This window comes from Cylas formicarius, unplaced genomic scaffold, assembly GCF_029955315.1.
Source record: "Cylas formicarius isolate icCylForm1 unplaced genomic scaffold, icCylForm1.1 PGA_scaffold_164__1_contigs__length_31050, whole genome shotgun sequence".
Classification (NCBI taxonomy): Eukaryota; Metazoa; Arthropoda; class Insecta; order Coleoptera; family Brentidae; genus Cylas; species Cylas formicarius.
In genome coordinates this window covers 1311-7500 of record NW_026844243.1, presented here as the reverse complement: position 1 = coordinate 7500, position 6190 = coordinate 1311, and the positions used below count along the sequence as shown (strand labels likewise).

The window sequence follows — 6190 nt, the reverse complement described above, 5'->3', positions numbered from 1 at the left end:
AGGTATATACCTTTCGACGTAAAAAAAAAAAAAAAAGTTCGATTTCGGGCCGGTCTATCCGACGGAACACTTCGCCGCGCGCCCTTTGTTCTTTATTATTCAGACGGTAGGCGCGCGCGCGTTCGCGTTCGGACGACCCGCGCCGGTTTAAAGTTTATATACACACCTCCTCGCGGGTCGCGGGTGGGTGTAAGTACTTTTCGGTGCTCCGGGCGAATATCGTTTGACACCTTGTCGACGGCGAGCGCGAAACTAGGTTTCGCGCTTCGAGTTCCGTCTAGGTACCCGGAATTTTGTCGGCGCTCCTCCTACTCCTACTCCTCTCTCCCCTTTTTTACGGTGGTCGAGTGGTCGTCGTAGTCGTCGAATTTAATCGCGGCCGACTTAAAGATCGACGCGAGATATTTTCGACCGAGCGTCAGCGACAAAAATTCGTTCGACTAAATAAAGACAAACTGTGTAATTTTTATTATCACTTTAATGATCCTTCCGCAGGTTCACCTACGGAAACCTTGTTACGACTTTTACTTCCTCTAAATGATCAAGTTTGGTCAACTTCCCGGACACATCGACGACGCCGAAACGCCATCGGCGTATCGGTCCGAAGACCTCACTAAATCATTCAATCGGTAGTAGCGACGGGCGGTGTGTACAAAGGGCAGGGACGTAATCAACGCGAGCTTATGACTCGCGCTTACTGGGAATTCCTCGTTCATGGGGAACAATTGCAAGCCCCAATCCCTAGCACGAAGGAGGTTCAGCGGGTTACCCGGGCCTCTCGGCCAGGGAGGACACGCTGATTCCTTCAGTGTAGCGCGCGTGCGGCCCAGAACATCTAAGGGCATCACAGACCTGTTATTGCTCAATCTCGTGCGGCTAGAAGCCGCCTGTCCCTCTAAGAAGAATTGTTTGTACGCAGACAGTAAAAACCGCGCGCGACAACGGGGCGAACCCCGAGCCGGCCGGCCTTTGAGATGTCTAAATACGCCTAGTTAGCAGGCTAGAGTCTCGTTCGTTATCGGAATTAACCAGACAAATCGCTCCACCAACTAAGAACGGCCATGCACCACCACCCACCGAATCAAGAAAGAGCTCTCAATCTGTCAATCCTTCCGGTGTCCGGGCCTGGTGAGGTTTCCCGTGTTGAGTCAAATTAAGCCGCAGGCTCCACTCCTGGTGGTGCCCTTCCGTCAATTCCTTTAAGTTTCAGCTTTGCAACCATACTTCCCCCGGAACCCAAAAGCTTTGGTTTCCCGGAAGCTGCCCGCCGAGTCATCGGAGGAACGTCGGCGGATCGCTAGCTGGCATAGTTTACAGTTAGAACTAGGGCGGTATCTGATCGCCTTCGAACCTCTAACTTTCGTTCTTGATCAATGAAAACGTTTTTGGCAAATGCTTTCGCTTCTGTCCGTCTTGCGACGATCCAAGAATTTCACCTCTAACGTCGCAATACGAATGCCCCCATCCGTTCCTATTAATCATTACCTCGGGGTTCCGAAAACCAACAAAATAGAACCGAGGTCCTATTCCATTATTCCATGCACACAGTATTCAGGCGAAGTTTTAGCCTGCTTTAAGCACTCTAATTTGTTCAAAGTAAACGTGCCGGCCCACCTCGACACTCAATGAAGAGCACCGCGGCAGGATTGAGTTGGACCGCCCGCGTGAACGGGCTAAGTCCACCGGCAGGACGTCTCGCGGCACGCCAGTTAACACCGCGGACGATGAACCGGCGGCGCGAGACACAAATTCGACTACGAGCTTTTTAACCGCAACAACTTTAATATACGCTATTGGAGCTGGAATTACCGCGGCTGCTGGCACCAGACTTGCCCTCCAATTGATCCTCGTTAAAGGGTTTAGAGTGTACTCATTCCGATTACGGGGCCTCGGATGAGTCCCGTATCGTTATTTTTCGTCACTACCTCCCCGTGCCGGGAGTGGGTAATTTGCGCGCCTGCTGCCCTCCTTGGATATGGTAGCCGTTTCTCAGGCTCCCTCTCCGGAATCGAACCCTGATTCCCCGTTACCCGTTACGACCATGGTAGGCGCAGAACCTACCATCGACAGTTGATAAGGCAGACATTTGAAAGATGCGTCGCCGGTGCGAGACCGTGCGATCAGCGTAAAGTTATTCAGAGTCACCAAGTTGAACGATGTCGGGCGCGAACCCGCCACCGATTGGTTTTGATCTAATAAAAGCACTCCTTCCGTCTCCGGTCGGACCTCTGTTTGCATGTATTAGCTCTAGAATTACCACAGTTATCCAAGTAATTGTGGGTACGATCTAAGGAACCATAACTGATTTAATGAGCCTTTCGCGGTTTCACCTTAATTTGGCTTGTACTGAAACATGCATGGCTTAATCTTTGAGACAAGCATATGACTACTGGCAGGATCAACCAGGGAGCTGTTCTACGTGTCGAGCGCGCCGCCGCCGCCGCCGCCACGGATGACGACGATCGGGCGCGGTACGACAACAAACAGTCTCTTTTTTAAAAATAATAATTACGCGCGCGAAACGCGTTTATTTTATTTTTAAATAGAAACAGACGCGACCACTTTGTGTGGCGGTGATAGCGTGCGAGTACGGAAATGAACCGTTCCCGACGCCACACTCGTTATTATTATTATTCGGACGCGATCCGTCCAATTTTTTTTTGTTGGTAATAAATATCGAGACGACGTGAGTGCGCGATCAAACAATCCGACTCGCGCGCGCATAATAAGCTTTAAAATGCGGCGCGCGTCGAACCGATGTGCCTCGGGCAACGAACGTCGATCGACGGAAATTTTCGGACATTCTCTCGATCACTCTTCGCTAGATTGAAAGCGACACGAGATTTCTCGAAAGAAACGTTCCGGATTCGCATATAAACTCGCTCGGTTAGATGAGAGTTATCGCAAATTTTTCGGAAGAAAAATATTATAGGGCGACCGCTTTCGAACCACGAAGTGCCAAATCTTACTTTAAAACACCCGCTAAGTTCGCGATCTAGCTGTATAAGGTGCGGAGCCTTAAAATGTTTTCGAACGCTCGAGCAATCGCTGCTACGAAGACGGGCCGATGGCAAACGAAAAACGGTCTACGTTCCCGTACCGATGAAGGAAACCAATTTTTCTTAAAAAATTGAACCCACGATACGAAAATGTTAAGCGAGCCAATTAATCGCGCCAAACGGTCGACTCGAAGGCGATCTAACGATCGAAAAAGCATTTTGCTCTGCGAAGGGAGAAGTGTCTATACGCACGACGCGGCGGTCGCGCTCGAGACCATCTCACCTATTATAGGTAACGGACCATTCCTTAGTCTTCCGAACGTTTCACGTGAAAACCCGAATATCGGCTGCGGCGGGCAAATAAAGTTCGGAGCGAAACTTTCGCTCGTGGTTACGTTCGATTTGGTTAAAGCGGGCACTTTTTCAAATATTTTTTTTTCTTTACTTACTTTTGTTAACTGACCGCCGGTTCCGGTTCCGACTTAAAAATAAATCGCCGTCCCCGGATTTTGTCGGACGATACTCTCCATCATTTTTAATTTCGGGTGTTTGCATTTTTTTTTCTCGCGATTTAATAAATTCATTATTAAACATTTATAAGTCCGTCTTCTTTAATATTGCGGACCAGCGGGAAGAGAGTTTTGTTTTTTTTTTTTTATTTTATTCATTTTAACATATACTCCCATAAAAGGTTTTTGCCGCTAGCCGCGAGCAGAGAAAAATAAGCAAAACTAACCGAAACAAAGCAAAAATAAGCAAAACTAACCAAAATTAACCGAATATAACCAAAATTAAACAAAACTAACCAAAAGGAACAAAAATAACCACAACTAAGCAAAATTAATCATAACAAACCAAAATTGGCCAAAGTTCGGCAAAACAAACCAAATTATCCAAAACTAAGCAAAATTAAGCAAAAGTAGTCAAAATTAACAAAAACAAGCCAAACTTATCCTGAACAAACCAAAACTAACGATAATTAAGCAAAAATAGGAAACGTTCACAAAAACTAACCGAAACGAACCATAACTAACTAATAGCGGCCGAAACTGGAAATAATAAACCAAAGTAAACAAAACTAAGCAAAATTAAGCAAAAGTAGTCAAAATTAACAAAAACAAGCCAAACTTATCCTAAACAAACCAAAACTAACGATAATTAAGCAAAAATAGGAAACGTTCACAAAAACTAACCGAAATGAACCCTAACTAACTAATAGCGGCCGAAACTGGAAATAATAAACCAAAGTAACCAAAACTAAGCAAAATTAAGCAAAAGTAGTCAAAATTAACAAAAACAAGCCAAAATTATCCTAAACAAACCCAAAACTAACGATAATCCTAACTAACCAATAGCGGCCGAAACTGGAAATAATAAACCAAAGTAACCAAAACTAGCGAAAATTCAGCAAAAGAAACCAAAATTAACCGTGTAACAAACCCAAATCAACCAAACCAAAAAAAAAAACATGCAAAACTTCACCAAAACGAACCACAATTCGCAAAAACTAAACAAACACAAACAAAATTAAGCACACTCAAATAAAAAGTAATCAAAACTACGTTCAACACGAACTGACCTAATTAAATAAAAAAATAGGAAAATTCAATTTTGCTAACCAAAAACGTCAATCGAAATAAACGCGAAACCGGGTTCCTGCCATTTATTTCGACGATAAGCACTTTTATCTAACTATGATTCGAAAAAAAAAAAAATAAGAAAGAAAGATATGAATAAACGAATTGATTAATATATAAAAATTGTGGTTCTGAAAAGAACCGTTTTTGGTGAATTTACACTCTCCAAGTCGACGCTCATTTATTTAGAACTGGTGTATTTTGTGACGGCTTTGGTCCCTTCACTGACGGCGTGCTTGGCCAACTCTCCGGGCAACAACAATCTCACGGCCGGTTTGAATCTCTCTGCTAGTAATAGTGGATCGCTTATTATAGTGAGCCAAACGAGAAGCTTCGGCGGCAATCCTTTCGAAAATGTCGTTTACGAACGAATTCATAATGGACATGGCTTTGCTCGAAATGCCAGTATCCGGATGAACTTGCTTCAACACTTTGTAAATGTAAATTGCGTAACTCTCCTTCCTCCTGCGTTTCTTTTTCTTATCACTCTTCGAAATATTTTTTTGAGCCTTGCCGGCTTTTTTCGCCGCTTTAACCGCTTACTTTCGGTGGCATTTTCTACAATCGATTAGACGCGCGCAAAGTAACGGACTGACAAGGCCCACACCGGGCCGCAGCTATTTATTTGAGAACCGAGTCGGCCGACAAGCTCCGCCCCCGGGCATCGTTCGCCGAAGCGCTAATCCCATTGGTCCATGCCCATGTCCTATAAATAGCGCGCCCACGGTCTGCGAGAGCGTCATTGTGCTGTTAACGTTCGTGCGTGTACTATTAACGGTAATAACGATGTCGGGACGCGGAAAAGGAGGCAAAGTCAAAGGGAAAGCGAAGTCTCGTTCTAGCAGGGCCGGTTTACAGTTTCCGGTAGGTAGAATTCACCGATTACTTCGGAAAGGAAACTATGCGGAGAGGGTCGGCGCCGGAGCTCCGGTATATTTGGCGGCCGTAATGGAATATTTGGCCGCCGAAGTTTTGGAATTGGCCGGTAACGCGGCGAGGGACAATAAGAAAACCAGAATCATTCCGCGACATTTACAACTGGCGATCCGAAACGACGAGGAATTGAACAAATTATTATCGGGAGTAACGATCGCTCAGGGAGGTGTTTTGCCGAACATTCAAGCGGTTCTTTTGCCCAAGAAAACCGACAACAAAGCAAAATAAAAATTGCGGCGAGGGAAGACGATGGGAAAACGGTCCTTCTAAGGACCACAAATACTTTTCTATTTGAGATTTCGTTTCGTTTATTTAACAGATTATTAAAAAAAAAAAAAAAAAAGAAACGTTCCTTCTTTTTACGTTTTCTCTTTCGGACTATAAGAAAACCGGTATAATACCTCGACATTTACAATTGCCGATCCCAGGAATTGAACAAATTATTATCCGAAGTTAAGATCGCTAGGTGGTTCTGTTGCCTAAGAAAACCGACAACAAAGCTAAATAAAGTTTTCGCCGGGAAGGAAGACGGTTCTTGTAAGGACCACAAATACTTTTCTATTTGAGATTTCGTTTCCTTTATTTCACAGATTTAATAATCACACTAACACGGGGAGA

The 6190-nt window shown here is 44.8% G+C and overlaps 1 non-coding gene across 1 annotated transcript; it reads right to left on the bottom strand.

The window, feature by feature from the left end:
- Nucleotides 1-478: 478 nt before the first annotated feature.
- On the bottom strand, nt 479-2409 carry LOC132695924 (small subunit ribosomal RNA). Its single transcript, XR_009617920.1, has one exon. It is a non-coding gene; the product is annotated as a small subunit ribosomal RNA (ribosomal RNA).
- Between the last annotated feature and the right edge of the window lie 3781 nt (nt 2410-6190).